A 22,685-nucleotide genomic window follows, 5' to 3' on the forward strand; every position below is an offset into this window, starting at 1 on the left:
TGTCAAAAGTGTCAAAAGGGCTGGTACTGTATGAAGGAAGGTCCAAAGAGAACCTCGAGGACGCATTTAGGACCACATTAAAGTGAGATCACATGACTTTTCCCAAGCTGACCACATGTTGTAAGAAAGGTTCCCAAATGGGACACAGCCTGTGACCAATGATGAGTCTGGATACAAAGGATGGGAGTGTTTTACTGAAACCATATGCCTGTACATGATCACATCGTCGCTGTCTGTCGGGCAGAAACCTCACATCTCCATGTTTAGAATTTGCATGTTTTGTCGTAAATTAAGCCCCTAAGCCACTGGATAACAATTAACACATTACAATATTAATCACTACAGCATGCATAATATTATACATTCAATACCTCCTGAGCTCCTGTTGCCATATTAAAGGGATTTTTCATTTTCAAATATGTTTGGGGTCATTTTAACGTCTACTCAGAACTGTATATACTGTCTATGTTCATCCTGTTTGACTTGAGTCATTAAATGTGTTTCACCCCAGACAGTTTTTAAGTTGCTTGATTCAGTATTTAGATATTTGATATTCATTTTATCAGACACGCCCCCTTCCTATACAAACCCATTGTAACTTCAAACTCCACTTTAACCACGATAGATTCTTCGGAAACACCTGTCCTTGGTTCTGGTGACTGATATTGTCCTTATTATACGTGAGGTGGCCATGTTTTTTAATTTGCAAAAAAATATATTTAAAAAAAATGAAAAAAGTAATTGTAGAGGTTACCTGTAGTAAGCAACAAAGGCCACAAGATGGCAGCAGCAATAATGTCACGTGCCAATCTTACAATCAGTGTGAACGATCAAACTCATCTTGGCAAGACATTCAAGATGAGTCAATGGATGAAGGACTCAAAGATGTTTTACTTAAGTAAATGTAGCAAAACCACAACGTAGATATCCTAAGGAAAGATGTAGATCTGCTACTTTTGCTTTATTTTTAAATCCTCAATCCTGAAAGTAACAGTTTTGGACATATGAGGTTGGTTTCCACTCGACAGAGACAATATGTACTTAGTTAAGTGGCAGCGGTGGCAGCGGTGGCCTAGTGGTTAGAGGGGCGGCCTTGATACCGGAAGGTCCCTAGTTCGATTCCCCAATTCATCACATCAATCATGAATCACCGCTGAATAGCCCTTGAGCAAGGCTTCCATGCAGGGTCCGGCTGGAAACAAGTTTCGTACTTAGTCCGACACCCTGGGTAAACAACAACAAACTTTGCTTTGCTTTGTTACTTTCCACCACTGGAGGAGACTGTGCTTAGTCTGCGTTCACAGTAGACAGAGGTAGACCAAAAAAGATTCAAATGAAATATAATCTGATATGTTTATGATGGAAAGATATGTGGAGTCAAGCAGGACTTTCAAACAGCAGCTCTGAGAACTGAAGCACTGCTGGGAAATCCGGACGACAGAAATGTGTTGATCCCAAAACACAAAGAAGGTTTGAGCAGCATGCAGGACCCTGGTGCCAGCTCTCCCTCCACACAGGGACTGTCACTTCTGTCCCCCCAGTCCTCCCAGTAAACCCAGTAAACCCACTGGGCTTCCATTTACACTCAGCGCAACGCCCACAGAATAATAAGAGGCAAAAAAGTGTTCAGTTCAATCTGAAGCTATCGTATGTGAAGTCAATTAAATTAAATTCAATTCAATTCAATTCAATTCAAAGAAGCTTTACTGGCATGAGAAAACATATGTTTACATTGCCAAAACAAGTGTCAAAACATAATAAAAACAATTTGAGAAAGAAATTGGGAAAGTATGTACAGCATTATGTTAAACAGAGCTATGTCAGATTGCAACGTTATTATCGTCTCTGTCCGTTTTTCCCAAAACTATTTAAAATAGTATAGAAAAAGAAAACTTCTGTTTAAACTGCTATATTGACTTTTACACCAAATCTCTTTACTGAAAATAGTAGATCTACAAGCTCACAACGTGTCTCGTCCTTGCAGTTCTACGGTGGCGGTGGTCGTAGCTGAATGGGTACAGTAGGGAAGCCGTCTGGGAAACAGAAGGTCCCAGGTTTGATTCCTGACCCCAGTAATGACATGGCCACAATAGGAATGCTAGGGTTCATGTGGTTAAAGCTATTGTTTAAACTGCTATGGTTTAAACTGTGAATGTTTGTGGTGGTTTTTAGGGCAGGGTTTTAGGGCAGGGTTAGGCGGTGTCACTCTCCCTAACAGATGATTCAAGCGATGTGCATTTAACGCTTGAAAATCTGTGATTTACCACCTATGTGACAATGTGTAAATTACAGAAGGGCTTTACAAGCAGAAAGCAGTGGAAAGCAAAGCAAAGCAGAACTGGTACACTCTAGCTACTAGTACACAGTAGTTACACAACTGTGTAGGGTGTTCATGTACAGAAAAAAACACAAAGTTAGAATATGGAGGTAAGAGGTTTCTACCCGACAGCAACGAAATGCAGCAATAAACCACCTTATTGTCCATGAAACACTTCTGTGTAGCTGCTATCTACTACAGCCTACAGACTGCTAAAGTGTCCTTGATGGGGGTTGGGGGGTTGCAGGACCGACACGGGGACCCCACCCATTGAAAAAAGAGGGTCATGTTATCTTTATTAGCTGTGGTATGTTTGTTTTTGTCTTTTTTGTGTTTTGCCGGGGAGGTGCTCCTGGTGCATAACCATAGCTGTGGTGTATTTGTATTTCCTTTGTTTTTGCTCTTTTTTTCTTTTCCTTTTATGTATTTATGTTGGGTCGTGTGGTCCCTGGATGGAGGGGTGGGTGGGGAGGAAGGGGTGGGGTGAACATTGAAAATACCTACATGTAATGTCTTACAGCTGTAGAAGTGTGACAATAATAAAACAATTAAGTGAATGTAAGTAAGTAAGTAAGTAAATTTTATTTATATAGCACTTCTCACAGAGAAAACTCACAAAGTGCTTTACATACCAACAAATGTAACCAAAAACAGCAGCAAAACAGTACAATTATAATGCAAAAACAGAAGACATATTACAACAAATAAATAAAAAAGAAAATCAAAGATATTCCGAAAAAGCATGACCAAACAGAAAGGTTTTCAATTGGTTCTTAAAGATGCCTACAGACGCTGCAGCTCTCAGTGCCTGTGGTAGAGCATTCCAGAGTCTGGGAGCAACGGCCTGAAAAGCTCTGTCACCCCTGGTTATGAAGTTGGTTCGGGGGATGACCAACAGACCCTGGTCGGCTGACCTTAAGGTCCTACTTGGCACATGTCGTTCTAGCAGGTCGGTTAAATATGCTGGTGCTTGCCCATGCAGAGCTCTATACGTAAGTATAAGAACCTTGAAATTAACCCTGGAGGCAACAGGAAGCCAATGCAAGGAGGCCAGGATTGGAGTGATGTGACACCTTCGCCTGGACCTGGTTAGCAGTCTGGCAGCAGAATTTTGGATTAATTGGAGGCGGTCTATGGATGCTTTACTGAGACATGTGAATAGTGAGTTACAATAGTCCAGACGAGAGGATACAAAGGCATGAATAATCATTTCTAACTCATTGTGTGAGACAATAGACCTTAGCTTAGCAATGTTCCTAAGGTGGAAAAAGCAAGTGCGGGTCACAGACTTTATATGTGTGTCGAGATGCAAGGCTTGATCAAAAATGACACCAAGATTCCTAATGTTAGGGCGCACGTTGGTTTTGAGAGACCCAATGCAATCAGCCACCCGAGGGGCGATGGTGTCGGACGCAACAATGAGCACCTCCGTTTTGGCTTCATTGAGCTGGAGGAAGTTATTAGCCAACCAGTCCTTAATGGCAGCCATACACTTCTGCAGTAGATTAAAATTTAAATTAAAATCATCAGGACTGTTCGGGTTAAAAGAAAAATAGAGCTGGATGTCGTCAGCATAAAAGTGGTATGAAATGTTTTTAAAACTGTCAATAATATGACCAAGTGGGAGCATATAAAGTGCGAAAAGGATCGGGCCAAGAACCGAACCCTGAGGCACGCCACAGGAGAGAGGGACAGATTCCGACATGTGAGGGCCTACAGCTACTGAAAAACATCTATCGGAGAGGTAAGAGGTAAACCAGTTCAGAGCAGTCCCTCTGACGCCCACCCAGTCCCTAAGCCTATCAATCATGACGCTGTGGTCTACGGTGTCGAAAGCGGCACTAAGGTCAAGCAGAACAAGGATGGAACACTTGCTAGAGTCAGCTGCCATCAACAAATCGTTTGACACTTTTAAAAGAGCTGTCTCTGTAGAATGCTGTTGGCGAAAGCCAGATTGAAATTTGTCAAAAATAAAATGTTCATTTAGAAATGCTAAAAGCTGGCGTGCAACAATTTTTTCTAAAATTTTTGAGATAAAAGGCAACTTAGAAATAGGACGATAATTGCTGGGTAGTGAAGCGTCTAAATTTGGCAAGACACTTAGACACCCCAGAGCACCTCTGAACAGCGGGTGAAGCTGAAACTGAGCGTCCCCATTACATGGGAAAGATCTACCTTCCCTGATATATTAGATAGTTAATATAACTAGATATATTAATAAAGTAGAGGACAGATGTAGAGGTCATATTGTTATTGTTCTATAAAACGAGCCTGTTCTGATGCTAACTTTGTTTGCATTTCTCAAGAAACAAGTTGTTTAACCACATGAATCATGTTGAGGGCTTAAGTGATTAACTAAATTAAAGGCAAAGTGTCATATATCTGCAGTATTCTCTGTGACCTTAAAGCCAAACCACTATGCCATGCGTGCACAAGCACACGCACGCACACACGCACGTACTGTACACGGCACTGAGACAAAATCACAGATAGTGAACAATGACAGTGAGCAATGACAGTGACAACAGCGAGAGCGGTATAGCCTATATTTAGCAACGCAAACAATCATTTCACCAAAGCACCGTGACGTGACGCAGGGAGGGACAACAACAGTCACGCCTGGAGCTGACCCCCACACACACACACACACACACACACACACACACACACACACACACACACACACACACACACACACACACACACACACACACACACACACACACACACACACACACACACACACACACACACACTGTATTGGACTATCACTTTACTGTGAAAGGACAGGTGCTTGTAGTTCAGACCGTTGACAGTCCTACTCTGGGACGCACACATGGATTCACACACGTGCACTGCACACACGATCACACACTTGCACGCACATCCATACTACAACATCCAGCAGTCAGTCAGTGTGGTAACGGCAGGAGGTTGTGAAATACTGTATGTAGTTTGTGTCTGTAACAGCTGGTTTTACTACAAAGTATGCGTGGAATTTTTTAAGTCTAGCTTTCACACACCAAACACAACAACAACAACAACAACGAGGATATAAAGCCTAGATAGATAATTAAATAGACTTTTAATAATCCAGAGTGACATTCAGTCATCATAGCTTGACCGCCATAGGGATGAAACGAGTGAGGGTAGAAGTAGTAACACTAGTAACAAAAGGGGCAACAATATAATATAAAAGACAGTGTAAAGATGACTTAACATCCGCCCTGAGCTTCTGCACATGGACTCGGGTGTGATTAGTGTATAGCACTGTTTCCCAAACAGTGGGACGGGACCCATTTGTGGGTCGCGGACCGTTTTTTGTGGGTTGCTAGTAAATATTCCCTTCTTTTTTTTTCTACATAAAAAAAATAATATATTATCTTATTTCAAAAGATTTTAAAAAAAGTATTTCCTAAATAAAATCAGGAAATCAGCCCATTCACAGAATGTAGATGTCACCAGATACATCAGTAGGCCGGTTACGTGTCTTTTATGATTGTGACTTCTAGATGTGTATGTGCATAGTTTTATTGAGGTGACTTGTCCTTTATGATGTTTGCAGAGAGTGTTGTTAGCAGGTGTTATAGCTGATGATGAGGAGACAGGGACGGCCATCACTGGCCTGACCTTTGACCCCACGACCACTGATAGCGAAGTGGCTGACATGGCAATCTGAACTACAACACAGATGTACCACACTAGCACCGGCGTCATATGATGTCATGAACGTGTACAAAACGCTAGAATAGCCCGTCTACATGCTCATGTCGTGATTTGTTGTGAACTTGTAGGACATTTTTGGGGGAAAAACATCTTTTTTACATTTTACATTGCTTATAATGACATGCCCAAAATATGGACACCAGGTTCAAAGTGGTTAGAAAGTTGTAAGAAAAAGAAAAACATGAAAAAGAAAATGTGTCAAAGCAGCTACCCACCATTACACGGGGGAGGATAGGCTCTATGCACGGGAGGCATGCGTTAATCCGACAGACCTTTTCTCCGACTATGTGGCATCCGCGTGCGGTTAGGGTTAGGGTGCGGGTTTGGTTCGGGTTTACTGTTTAATGTCGGAGCACTGCGCTGTCGGAGGAATGCGCTGTCGGACTAACGTATTGCACCCCATTTGGTTCCATTTGTACACTCTCAGAGTTACACCCTCCCAAGGAACCATGAGGGTCCCTGGACCACACTTTGAGACCCACTAGTATTTCTAGTGAGCCAACATGCACAATATCAGCACCCTGACTCTGTTGACCCAATTTTTCTCCAAAATGGCATGGTTCCTTGGGAGGGTGTAACTCTGAGAGTGTACAAATGGAACCAAATGGACCCGGGAGGGTCCATTTGGTTCCATTTGTACACTCTCAGAGTTATGGGGGTCCTTGAAATTAAAAGGTTTGAGAACCACTGTGCTACACGAAATGGAACAGAGCCTTCATTAGTGTCATTGGTAACACCTGTGAAGGAAGCAAGGAAGGGCCCAATTTCTGTCCAATATGGCTGCTGTGCATAGAGCCTATTGAACCCTTCCAGCAGATAACCAGAGGATTTCATCAACTGGTCCTGAACACAGCAGCATGGCTACCCTTTTTCTATGGCCACGGATTAGGACCAGCGCCAAGTTCCTGCTATAGTCACCCATGACAGTGAGCCAGGCTCCAGCCTCACACCCTGCACCACTGTCAGCACTGCAGCACCCTTGGCCCGGGCTGAAGTCCTAGTAATCTCCCTTTTCAGTGGTGGTAAAAGTACTCACATGTTTTACTTAAGTAAAAGTATCAATACTGATGTAAACACAGTACCCAACATTAATGAAAGACTGCAAGGGATTATTATAAAGTGTCTGTGAAAACAATGGGTGGTAAATATGAATGTAGGGTTGGTTACCACATTTCTGCTATTTGTTTGGCTCTTTCTCTCCCTGTGGGCTCAATTAGACGTTGTCACTAACCCTGGCAAGGGACCTTCATCCCTGGGCTACAAACATAGTAGCCGATGAAATTCTCTCCCATGGGCGCTCGGGTGGTGCAGTGGTAAAAGTCCCTGCACACCACCACAGAGGTTGTGGGTTCGAATCCCAATACACAATTGGCCCGTGTTCGGGGGGGGCGAAGTCGGGCAGGGAGGGTGATCTTGGTCACGTACTCCTACGGGCTGGGGGCGGCACCTGTCAGCAGGGAGTGTTGGGCGGGAGGAGTAGGACGAAGGCTCTACGTCCTCCCGGTGGGGGCTCCTCACTGGCAGGTGAGTCAGTAGGATACAACAGCAGTGACAACACAGAAATGTGTGTGGGGAGGAATCAATTGGCATAACAACTAAATTGGGGAGAAAAAGTGGCAAAAAAATAATTGGCTACTCCAAAATAATACAAAAAATATAGATAATCTGTCTGTAATTTTTTACCCTTCGTACTAACAGACAACAGGAAGGGGGTTGATGGAAGGAAGCAGCTTGTGGTCGTTGCACAAAGATCAAACCCAGTCAGGGAAGAACTGCAGAACCCCATAGGACAATAACCAGGGGCTTTTATTCACAACTAAACACAAACAAATAGAAACCATGTGGATAATAGATAATACCATCTCCTTCTGGAGCTACTGAGTGACGCACACTGAAAGGCCGTCTATAACATGGGTGGGCTGCTATCCGGCTTACCGGTCAGAACAAAAAAAAACACTGCTTACAACACTGGCTCTCAACTTTGAGTTGGGGGATCAAGTTGGGGGACCCTTTTGGGCGGTGGTTCCCAAACTGGGGGTCTGGACCACCAGGGGGGTCCACAAATTAATTTGGGGGGTCCCCAGATGATTAGCTTAATGTGCAACATTGTTTTCTCACTCAACAGTAAACAAACCAACATACAGTACAGGGTATGCACATTTCTAAAGTTACAATTTTATGATTTTTAAGACCTATTTAATACCAAATTGGCCAAATTGTCAAATATTAAGTAAGAAAGAGGCAAACATTGTGAGAATAGCAGATCTACAAGCTCACAAGGCGTTGTGAGCTTGCAGTTCGGCTATTTTCACAATATTTATCTGTGGAACCGAGTCAAACTAAATGTAATGCCTACAATTCCAAGTGCTTGTCAGGGTGTGGGGTCCCCAGTTCAAATATGATTCTTTTGGGGGGTTGTTTAGTTAGTTAGTTTGGGAACCCTTGCCTTAGGGGTCTATACATCTGTGAGTGTACAACTCTCACAGTGTACAAACCACCAGGACCCCTGGTGGTCCCCAGACCCTAATCTCTGTTGAGAAACATTGGCTTAACCTATTCAATCCGGGAACGCATGCTGTGTCATTTTAGATTTCTTTTTTAGCTATAACCATTATTTTATACTTTGGCTATTCAAAAATAGCAGATCTACAAGCTCATAGCGTGCCACGTAATGCCACGCTACGAGCTTGTAGATCTGCTATTTATTTATTTTAATCGTGAAAATGTGTGCAAATCTTTGAATATATATGTTTTTTAAAGCGAGCATTTTTTTACCAAAATCTTTGCTTCTGGGGATTCTACAAATGTCTTCTAAATCCTGACAGATTTTGTTTTTAAATAAATATTTTGCTGTAATATGATATCAGTGGTCCTCAAACCTTTTTCATGTCAAGGACCCCCAAAATGATATGTATTTGGCCATGGACCCCTATCTAAAGATATTTTGTTCCAGGGACCCCCACTAGAAGCAACGATTTGAGTTACAAATGTTCACTTTAAAAAATATATATATTCAAAGATTTGCCCCTGACACCATCAATAAACCCATTCAATCCGGGAACAGATTTTTTTATGCTATGTTGATGAATTGAATACATAGGGCCACAATGGAAACAAGTCCCCCGGAATTTGTTTGTCCTTTTAGCTTTAATGTCTTACTGTACCTCGTGCTGTTTACATTTCTGACTGATATAGTATTCGATCAATACAAAAAAAGCTGTCCATCCATGGAGTCAAAGGAGCAGGAATGTAGCAGCCTTCACCATTCAGGTACTAGATGACAGTAAAAAATCTACCTGAAGCATAAATCAAAACCACTGCCTACAGTATCTCTTAAAACATCTCATTCCTAGAGGGTGGGGACACCTCCTCTCCGCCTGGCAACAGCAAACAACAATAAAACGGTGTCACTCACTAACTGCATGCCGCTGTCACAGAGCGAGACCACACACTGTGATCAGTTTCACCGCTCGCAGCCAACTAACCAACTAGATCAAATTCTAGATCAAATAGCCACATGCCGTTAAATAGCAGATATACAAGCTCACAACGCGTCACATACGTGACGCGTTGTGAGCTTGTAGATCTGCTATTTACTGAGCACGACGTGATGCCTCCACTGTGTTACCCAGTGGAGCTTGTTGAGCAGGAAGCAGACGAAGAATGTTGAATGATCAGACATTGTATGAAATACGGTAACTAGTAACTGATGTTGTTTCCTGCCTCTAGCAGGCCAACCTGTCTTCATCAGTGTCTGAGCTACTAGCTCTAGAATGACTGTGATATTACAGTATACGTTTCATGTATTCCATATCAGCCGTAGACCATGGGTTCTCAACCTCTGTAGCCGATCTACAAGCTCACGACGCCTCGCGCTGCCAGGCGCTGTGAGCTTGCGGATCGGCTATTTTCAAAGATCTGTTAGATCTGTAGATCTGTTACTTTTGGACATATGAGGTTTCCACCCGAGAGACGATATGGAATGTATGTAATATCACAGCCATTTCTAGCGCTATGTCTGAGCAGACACACTGGCTGAGTCTAGGCTTTGAGGCCACTCCTGAGACTAGATGACTAGGTTTTTCAACCAAGCGTCCCTATTTTGGCCATGTCATTATGGATAATGTTTTGTCAAAGAACTTTCCAAAATAGCGAAAACAAGCAGATCTACAAGCTCACAATGCGTATTGCATCTCGACACGTTGTGAGCTTGTAGATTGGCAATTTTTTAATAGACAAACTATAAAATAGGGTTAAAGTGGTTGTTATTACTCATTTTGCTGCGGACCCCCAGAACCCCTTCAGGGACCACTTGGGGGTCCCTGGCCTGGACCCCACTTTGGAGAACCATTGCAATAAAATAGGAGCTGAGCACAAGAAGAAACAGGAAGCATTCTGTGTGAACATCAGCCAAAGCCAAAACAGCTAGGATTCTGTGGCAATTCATCACACATGAAAAGAACAAACTGCATCCTGAGAGATGCTGCATCCAGACAAACTTTATGTCTTGATGAATTGAATACATACTGTAGGACCACAATGGAAACAATAAGCCCTCAGGGCTTCTTGTGTTATCCTTTTAGCATCATTGTAATACTGTACCTCTGTACTTTGTGCAAACTGTTAATAAAGTATTCAATCAATCAAACAGGTTGAGTCATCACATTCCTTCCATCAGGTAAACCTTCCCCACCAATCAAACACCGTAGACAAACAGTTGGTGTTGCCGCGGCGACGAGCATGTTTGGCTGGTCGTCAGTGCGTTCACCTCCCCCCCTCCCCTCAGATTCACACCAGATAACTACACCTGTCTTCATTTATTTATGAACCAATAACTACACCTGATCATCCACAACTACAGCTGTCTTTAATGATCCAATAACTACACCTGACCATCCATACTACACCTGTCTTTAATGAACCAATAACTACACCTGACCATCCACAACTACACCTGTCTTTAATGAACCAATAACTACACCTGACCATCCACAACTACACCTGTCTTTAATCCACAACTACACCTGTCTTTAATGAACCAATAACTACACCTGACCATCCACAACTACACCTGTCTTTAATGAACCAATAACTACACCTGACCATCCACAACTACACCTGTCTTTAATGAGCCAATAACTACACCTGACCATCCACAACTACACCTGTCTTTAATGAACCAATAACTACACCTGACCATCCACAACTACACCTGTCTTTAATGAACCAATAACTACACCTGACCATCCACAACTACACCTGTCTTTAATGAACCAATAACTACACCTGACCATCCACAACTACACATGTTGTATTTGTAATGGACACTAACACCCTGTCACCTGTCTGAATGTTACTAGATAGATGTATGTATTTTCTGTTTATTAAAGAGCTGGAGAGACATGGAAATAGCCAGAAAGAATCATGAATCCTATACTTGATTTATCTATTTTCTTGTCTGTATTTACAAGTAGGCCTTTACACACACACACACACACACACACACACACACACACACACACACACACACACACACACACACACACACACACACACACACACACACACACACACACACACACACACACACACACACACACACACACACACACACACACACACACGGGGGAGAATTATATTTTGCTCCAATTTATGCTGAGTGTGTATATGTATGTAAGTGACAATAACTGACCTTGAACCTGAACCTTGAACTCTATTATCTGTTGAACTATAGCTTCACGTGCATTATGTTATTTACTCTATAGTTCCTTGTAACTGTTAAGTGCTATGCCAGGCAGGGCTTTCATAACATAGATCATAAGGAAAACATGAAAGGGTCTAGAGAAGTTAATGAGTAGGAAATGGAATGTTTCCCATCTAGTCATCACATAGGGGCGGTGGTGGTGGTGGTGGGCTGATTGCTATGGGGGAGGGGCTTAGCCCGAAGGGGAGGTACTTAGCTCTGCAGGGGGAGGGAGTTAGCCCTGTTCAAAGAATGTGCAGTTGTAGAACACCAAGACTCATAACTGATGATCACACTCGGGCAAAGGCAAATACACATGCAAACGAATGAAAACACACACACACACACACACACACACACACACACACACACACACACACACACACACACACACACACACACACACACACACACACACACACACACACACACACACTAACCCATATGGTTCAAAGTCCAAACACACACACACACACACACACACACACACACACACACACATGTACATATATATGTGAGTGACGTTGCAACGACCACTCCTCGACTGATGAGGGCCTGGCAGTAAGTCACAGTCATGAGACGTGTGTTAGTTCTGATGGGAGTGCAGAGAGCTGTCAGCAGACTGCTGCAGTACAGTACAATAATAATAATTATACATTTTATTTATAACGCAATTTACATTTTCGCAAACCTCAAAAGTGCTACATGGTTTATAAACATTGGCATAAAAACAGCCAACCAAACATGGGACCCCACTAGGGATAAAGGGTCAATTTTAAAACTAGGTAAAATCATGGCATAGAAAAAAAAGGCCCAAGAATAATTAAGAAAACGTTTTGTCCTTTTTTAAAAGCGTCAGTGGACCGTGGTGCTCTCAGGTGTTCGGGGGAGGGAATTCCACAGACGTGGGGCAGTAGAGCAGAAGGCCTGGTCGCCCATGGCGCGGAGCTTGGTCATGGGGGGAGGAGAAGGTTGGTGTTGGAAGAGCGGAGCGACTAGAGGGTTGTGGGCGAGGAGTTCTTTGGGGTGGAGGGGGGGGGGGGGGGGCTGGTCATTGCCGTGGATGCACTGATGCGTCAGAAGGGAGATCTTGTACGGTAGGTGATGGGGAGCCAGTGAAGTGAACGGAGCATGGGTGTAATATGGTCGTATTTTCGCACTTTCATCAGGATCCTAGCAGCACTGTTTTAAATGTATTGAAGTAATCTGAGAGTGTAATGATCTCACATTACACTATCCTTCTGTGACAACAGCATGCACCACTAATGTATGTGTGAGTGAGTGTGACTGACTGTGTTTGCAATGTGCATCCACTAGAACAGGGGTCTTCAACGTTTTTCAGCCCCCCTAGGACCCCCTAGCTGAAAGAGAGATGAAGCCCCCACTAAATACTGTATAACATTTTATTTTCATAGATTTCATAGACCAACACCAAACCTCTTTGACAACAATAGCCGATCTACAAGCTCACAACGCCCCGCAGCGGGAGGCGTTGTGAGCTTGTAGATCTGCACTTTTTGGCTTAAGTTCTCTTCAGAATAGGGATAATAGCGTTCAAGTGGTTAATGTAAAAAAAGATATATCCAATCACACAAATATTTGGCGGCCCCCCTGTAGCAACTCAGGCTTTTGTGAGCCCCCCAGACAGTTTTTATGTTGCTTGATTCAGTATTTAGATATTTGATATTCATTTTATCAGACACGCCCCCTTCTTATACAAACCCATTGTAACTTCAAACTCCATTTTAACCATGATAGATTCATCGAAAACACCCGGCTTTGGTTCTGTTGACTCATACTGCTGTGAGGTGGTCGTGTTTTTTCGATGTATTAAATTACATTTTTGTATTGTATTTTATTTATTTTATTTTTTATTAAAAATATATGAAAAAAGTAATTGAAAAAACACAGTCTCCCCATGTATTAGGAGGACAATATCAGTCACCAGAACCAAGGACAGGTGTTTTCGATGAATCTAACGTGTTTAAAATGGAGTTTGAAGTTACAATGGGCTTGTATAGGAAGGGCTGTGTCTGATAAAATGAATATCAAATGTCTAAATACTGAATCAAGCAACTTAAAAACGGTTCGGGGTGCTCCCAAAAGCCTGAGTAGACGATAAAATGACCTAATTTCTTTAACCTTTCAACCTGGCATCCCTGTTTTGGGCATGTCATTATAGGCAAAAGTTTGTAATGAAATACTTTTATATTATAGATTATATTATAGATTTACGCTATTTTGCACTGTGTGTGAGATTTAGCTCTTTGTTGTGCCTTGGGCCCTTGAGCATCACAGGACATCACAGGAATCTAAATGATTGTTTTCTGTGTCTCTGCCTTCTTTATAGGCTAAAAACCATGTGTGTCATTTCTCCTCTTTATTCTACAGTATCTTAGCAAGGCAGTGAGACATGACTCTTGTGTGCGTGACTTGGCACTGAGTCACCATAAAACCCTCCCCTAGCTTGACTCTAAACGTACAGCGTAATACTTTCCTAAAAGCATATGATTATTAAGCCAATGTGAGAATCATCACAGGGCTCCCAAATTGTTTTGTACAAGACATGTTCTGCAATACCCCATTAACTTATTAACCTGCCAGTTTCTCATTCAGCGTCCTATGTGACTTGCAAATAATATCCTTTAAAGGTTCAATCAGTGATACTTAATGTAAAAAAGAAAGAAAGAAAGAAAGGGTAGCCCCCAAACAAAAAATGTAATAGCAGTGGAGACACATTTACATTTTTAATGTGATTGACTAAGCTCCTGATAGAAGTACTAACACTAGCAAATAAATAAATAAGTAAATAATTAAGTAAATACATAAATAAACACACGTTTTTTTAAACTGTATTATTATTATATTTTGATTCATGATTAATTGGGTAAAGCATGTATTTTCCATCTACAAATGAATCCCTTTCAGAAGTTCCCTTTCGAATATAACCTAAACGTATAGTTCAAAACAATCCCAGATTGGGCCTTGAAGCAAAAACAATATCAATATCAAATGCATTAATACGTATACAAATCCATGACTCCACAATATAATAACTGTATCATCCCATTTAGTCCATTTCTCGTTTGATGCAAGCAAGAATAAAGTTGGTTCCTTTTCTTTAATGTACAGCGACTTTGGGTACTAAGAAAAGCTCTATAAATCTGGGCTATTATTATTATCATTAATTAATTACTTATCATCTGCCTCTTCTAATGAGTAAATAACTCTCTCAGGCTGCACCTTGTGCAGCTATTTGAGGAGTTAATACAAAAGTAGCAAAGGAATTCACAGAGCATTGAGGCTGGAAGCCAGCCAACTTGGTCCCTCTGTGCCTTTGTGGCTCATAGCCACAGGGTGTGTCACCCACCCAGAGAAAACAAACACACACACACACACACACACACACACACACACATACACACACACCCTTCCATACCATAATGTTGTTGTTCCGTCCGTCAGCCTTCCCAAGGAACACAGCCCGACCCATGGTACATTTTAAAATGATTGTGATGCTGTATTAACACAGTTTGCTGGGAACCCCCCCAGGGGTATCTGTATTCGGTGGTCTTTACTATAGACCACCGAATACCGATATTTTGTCAAAAGATTTCATAATCAATTTGAAAGACTTGGATTTGATTAAAGGGATTGTAGGCAACATTAAGCCTAAATCTTAAAAATATTTATATATATATATTTTGCATTTTTTCCCCTCTATCAGCCACTATATAATGATGCTGGGGTGTTTTAGGGTAACCCTAACCCGGGAGGGGCGGTGTTTGACAACAGTTTTCTTTTTTTTAATCTCTGAACTTGCCTACAATCCCTTTAAAGCTTATATTTGAGAACTTTAAGAATTTATCTCAAAATGAAATAAACATAAACACAAATAACTTTTTAATAGATAAAAGGCAAAGTGATCCGTTGTGAGCTCATAAATCGTCTATTTAAAATAGAATAAAAACTAACATTTTCACCGATAACGACATGCCCAAAATAGATACGCCAGGTTGAAAGTGTTTAAAAATCGTGACACATCAAGCTGCACGACTGCCAATACGATGCAAAAAAAGATCTAAATAGCTGATGTATATACTGTATATAATCGGCCAAACTAATCTATATCTGTCGGGCTCTAAATTCTTGGTTGTGGTTTGTGAACAACATGCTGACAGACGGATGGGATGGACACCTACAGTATGAATGACATTCCTGCTTGTTTCTTGCCAACGGACCAATAATGTCATGTCCTTTTTTTAGTTATAGAACACAGCTGCATTCACTGTATGGAGGCGGCAGTCTGTTTGGCAGCCATACAGCCGGAGGAATGCACTGTATGTGTTCATGTGTATTCATGAGCACCACTTAACCCTTTCAATCTGGGAACGCATCTACAAATGTCTTCTAAATCCTAACAGTTTTCTGTATGTTGCTATAATATCAGTGGTTCTAAAAAAAAATCACGTCAAGGACCCCCAAAATTATATGCATTTGGTCACGGACCCCCATCTCAAAACATTTTGTTCCAGGGACCCCCCAGAGACAAAGATTTGAGTTACAAATGTTCACTTTAAAAAATATACAGTATATTCAAAGATATGCACATATGTTCATGATTTTTCAAAAACAGCAGATCTACAAGCTATGAGCTTGTAGATCTGCTATTTTTGAATAGCCAAAGTATAAAATAATGGCTATAGCTAAAATCTAAAATGACACAGATGCGTTCCCGGATTGAATAGGTTAACATTCTGACCGACGAAATACAAGCTGTTTGGAGGAGCTATGCAGGCTAATGTGTTGATGTTGAAGTGAATCTCTCATATACTCATGGATTAAAGCAAAATAAAATGTGTTTGTTAGGCCAAGTTATGAAACAGAGTGTAAGGAGCCGCCACCCACACACTATAGCATTGTGTGTGTTTCATAAACTTGAGTGTTGACTGTTTGCACTTTTCAGCGCTTCCTAACAGCTGATGATGCGACGTTTGTGGGAGAGAAAAAAAGAACTACTGATTCCATCATATCGTCTGCTGTCGGGCAGAAACCGACCTTATCTTGGGCGCCGCCTTATCTCTTATCCCTAAACTTCTTGCCATTTTTTACTATTTTTAAAAACATTTTCAAATAGTTCAAATAGCCAATCTACAAGCTCACAACATGTCGATGTAGATAGTTGAACTATTTGAAAATGTTTTTAAAAATAGTAAAAAATGGCTAATACGTTTCGAGATGATGGGTAAGGCGGCGCCCAAGATAGGGCCCTCTGTCTCCATCTTTTTATGTTTCTTTTTTCCCACATAGCTGCACAAGCTCAAAACATGTTGCGATTCCCTGTGTTGTGAGTTTGTAGATCAGCTATATTTTCACTATTTTTGAAAGATTTAGAAAGCATATATCGTCTCTGTCAGGTGGAACCCTCATCCTGTATGTCCTAAACTGGTACTTTTCAGGATTCAAATTCTAAAATAGCAAAAGTAGCAGATCTGCAAGCTCAAAAGCTTTCGAGCTGGCAGATCTGATACTTTTGATGCTTTGTGTGACGCTGTATGATCAAGTAGGGCGTCCATTTATGAAAAAAAACAACACAAAAAGTTAGAATATGGAGATAGCAACGATATGTGTTTTTTTTAAGATGTTTTGCCTTTGAATGAGTCGAGGGGTTTCCCTGGTAAACCTCAAATGAAGTCAGACCATGTTGTCAGAAGAACATTGACAGAAAGACACAAGAGCATAAAGCAACATGACCCTGAGCTTTAACTGGTCTGCTACCATGTGAGTGGGTGGAACTACTAGCTATGAGGAATGGGAGTACAGGGGGGGATGGGGGCTATGTATGTTTGGAGGCAATAGAGAGGATATGGGGGTGGAGGCCAGGGGCGTGTGTGTGTGTGTGTGTGTGTGTGTGTGTGTGTGTGTGTGTGTGTGTGTGTGTGTGTGTGTGTGTGTGTGTGTGTGTGCGTGCGTGCGTGCGGGTGTGTGCGCGCGCGTGTGGATGTGTGCGCACGCGTGCGTGTGTATGCACTATATGAATCGAGGGCATGTGCAAGGTTGTTTAGAGAACAAAACATGTCTCTGCAAGGTCTAATAGCACAAGATGGAGGCATGCCTATATGTATCTGTGTGTGTGTGTGTGTGTGTGTGTGTGTGTGTGTGTGTGTGTGTGTGTGTGTGTGTGAGCCTCATGCAGGCACCAGATGTCTATCCTCCTGTCTAGAAAGTAAATACAAAACTGAATAGGGGTAGGGCCAGGGGGTCCCTTCACACACACACACACACACACACACACACACACACACACACACACACACACACACACACACACACACACACACACACACACACACACACACACACACACACACACACACACACACACACACACACACACACACACACACACACACACACACACACAAAAGAAGCAAATGTACATAATTCATTTTCCCCCCTTCTTTGTGTTCTTTGTGCTCCTCAATGGGTGAGAGGTGCAGCAGCCTCTGTTCTAAAGACGTTTTCAATTGGTCGTTGTATGATGGAATAACAGTAACACTCCACCTGATTGGCTCATTGTATCGCTGAACAACACTCCATCTGAACTAACAAACAAAGCGCTGCAGCAGCACTTGGTTTACAAATAATACTGACTTTAAAGATTGAACATTTAAAAAAATAAAATAAACTAGAAAGTAGAAATACATTATTGCATGCCTCCGGCCAACCAGTTGCAATTTACACCTGTTTCTGTCCAGACTCGTATAATATACATTATACAGTATGTATTGAATGATGACTTTGAAGGAATTTATTGATGAGTTTCATTTAGTTTTTCACTGTCAACTGTACAATGATTCTTTATTTGAAAAAAATCAAGGGTAAGAATCAAGATTTGTTTTGGATGTCTGAATGTTTTAAGTTAAGTTGGATGTTCACTAAGGAAGTTTTTGTTTTAGGAAAAGTCATAGGGAAGGCTTGGCAGTTGCGCTGGAGAGCGATGTATCCGTAACTCACAGCCTGGACGATCAATATGTTTATGTATTCTGTTTGTGGACATCGTGGTGTATGTTAATATCGTGAGCGTCTTGTAAGCCTGTGCGGGCTGGGCATCTTGTGGTGCAGGACACTATAATAAGAAATCTATCCAGCTATCTATTGAACATGTTTGATCACCAACTTCAAACTTCAGTTCAATCAGTTAATACTCGAGTCGAAGAGGACAATGGTGCTAAATGTTATGAAATTCTCTCAATGCGTTCCTGGGGTAATGTGGGGACGGACGGACCGCCGGACGGACGGACGTGTTGCTTGGCGATGCGTTGTGACCTTGTAGATCAGCTATTTTTGGCGAATGTTCCCCCCCAGAATAGGGATGCTAGGGTTCAAGAAGGGTTAATATGAATCTTATCATTCTACTGTGAAGAGGAAATCGTCTCTGTCAGGATGAAACCTCATGTGTTCAAAACTGTTAGTTTTCAGGATTCAAAATTCTAAAATAGCAAAAGTAAAATCGATGCTTGTAGATCTGCTACTGTTGATGCTTTCGTGTGACGCTGTAGTATGATCAAGTAGGGCGTTAATTTATGAAAAAACAGTGCATCCCTCTACGTTCGATTCCTCGACACAGGTGTATCTCTTGTCACTGTCCTGTCTCTCCATGTGGGTTCTCACATGGAGGCCACATGATGGAACCAGAGACACATAGAGGAGTGGCTCACAGTTCACAGCTTGTTTATGCTGGAAACATATTTGTGGGATGGCTGGCAAATATATCAATGTCTACTATAGAATGCAAGCATGCCTTGGGTCTGATTTTGGAAGAATTAAAAAGAAGAGATACTGTACTTCCCTTACACCACCTTTAATTCAGTGCATTTAAGGTTGAAAGTAGTAAGATGTTGCTATATCAGGGAGTGTAAATGCTGAACATCAGGCAGTGTGTAAAAACTAACCAGTGTCAGTCAGTCAGTCAGTCAGTCAGTCAGTCTGCCTCTGGCCACTAATCGTACATACTCAGTTCAAACCCGTGAAAGTGCAACAACTATGTTATTGTTCATAATCTCTACACTAAACCTCTTCTCCTCACAACGGGTTTTGGCAAATGCCACCCCCCCCTCCCCCCATCCAGAACAGGGATGCTAGCTAGGCTTCAAGTAGTCTAGCGTAGCCAGACAACTATTCCACAATCTCCAAATGCTATTATAGAGTCTGGAACTACACCTCCCGAAATCCGAGAACGGATGCGGTCATCGGTTCGTAATTTCCGTTCACGAGAATATATTTTCAAATATCTTTACATTTTATTTTTTAATTTCCATTTCTGAAATGCAGCAAGCTATACAGTATGCTTAGATTATTTTGATTTATATTAGGACAAATTTGCGCGACTGCAAAGATGAAATGGAAGCGGGGAGGAGGCGTCACATCTGCTTAATCACTTGATCATTTTCAGAGCTTCCGTGCTCCAGACGGAACCATTTGAAAATTATGGGAGACAACAGTCTGGCGCACGAGACCAGGGTTCAAGTGGTTCAACATTAGGGCTTATAAGGGCCTCCAGGCAGCATAATCTACACACACTGACACAGAGCTGCATGTAGCACTGCCTGAGCCACAGCCTTATTAGGCTGCCGGGTCAGTCACCTCAGTGGAGGCCAGGAAGGAGCAACCCTTTAACAACATGAACCCTGGCTGACCTCTCTATTTTGGGCATGTCATTGATAGCTGAAAAGAATTTCACAAACGTTTCAGAAATGTTAAAAATTCTATTTTCGCTATTGGTCGTACAGCAAAGTACAGAATATACTGATTGTGTGACATCATCACACTGACCACACAAACACCCAGTTAGTGTGTTAGTGTGTGTCATCTGAAAACCAGATTTTGGTTGTCCAAAAAAACAACAACATATTTAATGCTTAGTTTAGAGACATACAGTATGCAGAGCGCAAGAAATAACCAGGGTTTTCATGGTTCTCCAAAAACACACAAAAAACATTGTTTTTTTGGTGGTTAAATTAAGGGTCAGCCACAGGATTAATGATGACTATGAACATGACTATAACAATGATGATGTGAGCATCCACACCGAACCAGTTGAATGTGAGTGATGTGTTGGACCTGTACATTTGGGATGGATTTTGATTTGTTATCAGTGTTTCTGTCATTCCAAAAGTTATCCCAAGTTAACGATTATTGTTCAGCACTGTTGTTGTCGTCATAGTTTTGATGTGGACTCTACCATCCTCTAGACTGTAGAACCATTTTAAAAATGACATATAAGCATCACGTTAATGCAGGACATGGGAGTTCTCTAATTTAGTATAGCATGCTCCTTGGCTAAATCAGGAAGCATCTTAAGAACGGAGAGGTCAACACCAAGTACAACTGCATTCCAGAGTGAGTAGGAAGCATCTTAAGAACGGAGCGGTCAACACCAAGTACAGTATAACTGTATTCCAGAGTGACTGAATGATAGTTGTGGTTGTTGGTGTTGGATGGCCCTTCAGAGAGGAGGAGAGATAACTACAGGTCTGTGGGGAGGAGAGTAGAGTTACAGAGAGATGACTGTAGGGAGAAAAGACGGAGCATGCCAGGTGTGGTATATCAGTGACGCGTTATTACTCACAATGCGTCACATTTTCAAATAGCCAAAGTATACTATATAATAGGTCTGAAGTGGTTAATGTATGTTTTGTAATAATAATCAAACCTACAAAGTAACAAGTAACTACAGTTTCACTGAACATTGGAAATAGTCCAGTAAAGTAAAAGTGCCCCAAAAGTGTACATAAGTACAATACTTAAACTTGAGTTTATATATTTAGTTACTTTCCACCACAATATCAATTGTCAAGCAGCAGTCAGTCCTGTATGGTGAACTGAGTACTGCAGTGAGTTCCATTCCATTCATATCTGAGGTTGCTGCTTTTTATACCTCATGTGGAGGAAACACAGCTGGAGTTGAGGGGAAAGACGCTAAAAAGCCAGGCTGACGTTCGGGGCCTGACATGATGCCCGTTGCTACAGAACTGTGGTTCTCAACATGTTTTGAGCTCTGGACCTCTAGCATATTCCTAACAATACGCAAGGACCATTTCTTAGTAAGAAGTTATTAAAGTCACATGATATTCATACGGTATATAATAGACTAATTGTACTATGTCTTTAGTTTTTAGAGAATACATAGCCTGGTGTGTCCTTCTGACAATTACTGACAATGACCAGATTATTTACTAGTCTGGTAGTAAACAACTTCTCTGAGAAAGTGCAGCACACACACAAGGGTTACTGTGTTGAGGAAAATATGTGTATTCAATATATTCAATATCAATATGTTTATGATACATTTTAAACACTTCTTCATATAGAGTGCCATGTTTATCATCTTCATCAGTTTGACATTGTGTGACATGAGACGAGACAACCAAACAATTTAATGTCTCGAACGTCACTTATTAGTGTGGTTGCCCGAGGGCAACCAGACTATAGTACTCTTCTATAGTACTCTACAGCTACAAGCTGTAGCTGTACAATATTTTATCTGTGGAACTGAGTCAAACTAAATGTAATGCCTCAACTCCTACAATTCCAAGTGCTTGTCAGGGTGGGGGGGTTCCCTGTTCACATATGATTATAGTGGGGGGTCCCCAGTTCACAGTGGGGGGGTTATGATTATTTTGGGGGGTCGCGGCCAGAAAATGTTTGAGAACCACTGCTGTAGAGAAGGGTGAACATGTGAGATGTGTGATTGAAAACAGCGTGGCTCGTTAACTCTAATATGCAAACTCAATTGTGCTTAATGTGAGAGGGCTGAGGGCCATTTGTGGACGGAAATAACACCATGGAAATGGTCAAATACTCTTTGAGAGAGAGAAGAGAGCCGTCATATATTGA

General features: G+C 41.7%; 1 protein-coding gene across 1 annotated transcript in view; it reads right to left on the reverse strand.

The window, feature by feature from the left end:
- tlcd2 (TLC domain containing 2) overlaps positions 1-22,685 on the reverse strand; it is a gene marked incomplete at its 3' end in the record, with an annotated part of 38,985 nt that overhangs the window by 1,184 nt on the left and 15,116 nt on the right. The gene's annotated exons all lie outside the window — the stretch shown is intronic.

This window comes from Gymnoscopelus microlampas (assembly GCF_963454915.1).
Source record: "Gymnoscopelus microlampas genome assembly, chromosome: 8".
Classification (NCBI taxonomy): domain Eukaryota; kingdom Metazoa; phylum Chordata; class Actinopteri; order Myctophiformes; family Myctophidae; genus Gymnoscopelus; species Gymnoscopelus microlampas.